Here is a 2287-nt window from a genome sequence, read left to right as displayed (position 1 = left end):
ATTAGTAATTATAACTTCATCCCAGTCTAACTATCTATCCGTACTAAACTTATCAAGAAATGAAATTAAACAAAGGAAAATCTTAAATTTTTCGGAAGATCCGTTGGGTTAGGTTAAAATACAAAGTACAAGAAAAGTAAGTACACAAACTAGTGCAGTGTTTTGGATAATTTACAAACTATCCATCGTAGTATTTGGAATACGCAGTTATAAAATAACAAATTCTTTGATTAGTGAAGGTACTAACTCATAGCGTAGAAGATTTAATGCTTAAATTAAAATAATTCTGCAAATTTCGTAAAATTATTTGCTTGATATAAATTATAGTTATGATACACACCTGTACGGATCGTGTTTTACATCTAAGCCCTCCACTTTGACCACATTCCATTCGTCCTTGTTACGCGAATAGCTGAAGGATATCTGCAATCAAATAAAACAGGATGTAAGTAAATCGCTCTCCAACTGAAGTGAATACGGCACTATAAACAAAGTGAGACTATCAATTATTAGCATTAGAAACAGGTGTTCAGAAACTTGGCAGTTGATACAGTCAGATCTTGATAACCGTCTTAAGGCCTTTACTCCCTAAACGCTATGATTGCCAATTCTATGCAAAAATGCGACAACGATAAAACGTTTAGTAAAAGATTAGTATGCTTAGATTTGCAGATGATATAGCAGTGTTAGCATCTAGCAAGTAGGAATTAGAGATAGCTTTAAATAAAATGGAAGCGGTATTGACAAACAGTATTGTATGAAAATAAATAAAAGTAAAACAAAAAAATGTATAATAACTAAAGAAATGGGCATTACTAATAGATAGACACAAAACCGCTGTAAATCAATTAAAAGTTATTTTTGCCGTTTAAAAGTTCATTTATTATTTTCTTCGAAGTTCCAACATTTGAAGTTTGAAAAACTTGGATGAAATAATTAAAAAGAAGGTAAGTACGTCGTTAGCGAGATTAAGAGTAGAGCATAAAAAAAATCTTAAACGTCGTTTAAAAAATTCACTTGTGTCCATCAGTAAAAAAATTAATTATAACCTTGTTAGTTGAAAAGAATTTAATAATTAACGAACTTTTCAAGAGTTGCAGTAACTTTGTAGATTAGTTGAAAAATTTAAACCATCACCTTAACATAATTACACTGTTTGAAAGAAAGTTATTAAATGAATTTTCTAAAGAGTATTTAAGATATCTCTAAATGACTTTCTAAATATTGTGGTAGGGAAGTTCTTCACGATGAGTTCAAATCTACATTGTTATAAATCAGAACAATACAAAGTAGTGCATCGTTTTTTATTTATGTCCGGATTACTCCCTTACAAAAGTGACAATATTTATCTAAACTTCGGTTACGCTATTTATCAATGCATCTGCATGATGATTGTATTTTCATTTTTCTTTCAATCGCTTGTGGCATTATTTACAAATTACAATAATAAAATTAATTTAATGAAGGCATTATGGAACTTTCCGCTGTTAATTCAAACCGTCCTGAAAATATTGTACTTTAAGTGGAAACGTCATGATATTGAAGATTTAGTGAAATATCTGAGCGAGGACGAATTATACAGAGAGAAAGGCGTCCACCATATAATTAAAGAAGAAAACAAGAAAAATAATACTTATTGCAAAATTCTCGCGTCTTTATCATTAGGATGCGGATTTTATTATTCGATTCCGCCAGTTATTTGGGGGATTTATCAAACCATGACTAACACCAATAATACTTTTGAAATGAAATTTCCACTATCCGTTTTGATTAGTTATCCTTATAAAATTGACACAGCATATGGATTTACAGCTGCCGCAATAACAGAGTGCATTCAAATTTCTATAAGCTCATACGCTTTTATCGGCATAGAATTTATATTTATTGGCTTAATGGTAACAATTACGGCTCACTTGAAGGCTCTTCAAAAAACTTTCAGGATTGCGCTTAAATGCTCAGGAGAAACAAATAATTTAACCACTGTCTACTGTAATAATAACCGCATCAGAGACGAACTTAAAAGGTGTATTATTCAACTACTTAAAATATACAGGTAAGTAGGTATTTATAAACTACTACCATATGCACAGTTTATTTGACACTATTAATTTCATAATTTTGTTATTAGTCACCAGAAATTTTCCTAAATATCGTATGTATCTACTCCAAATACAAACCGAAACTATGAAATAACAAAGTTAACCTTTACATAGACTTTACTGGAAAACTGTAGAATGTAGGTATAAAATCAATAAACGTATACGTACATAATTATTAGTTGTAATAT

This window comes from Agrilus planipennis, unplaced genomic scaffold, assembly GCF_000699045.2.
Source record: "Agrilus planipennis isolate EAB-ADULT unplaced genomic scaffold, Apla_2.0 scaffold12, whole genome shotgun sequence".
Taxonomy (NCBI): Eukaryota; Metazoa; Arthropoda; class Insecta; order Coleoptera; family Buprestidae; genus Agrilus; species Agrilus planipennis.
The sequence above is the reverse complement of the archived record's forward strand: the minus strand, read 5'-3'. Positions refer to the sequence as shown.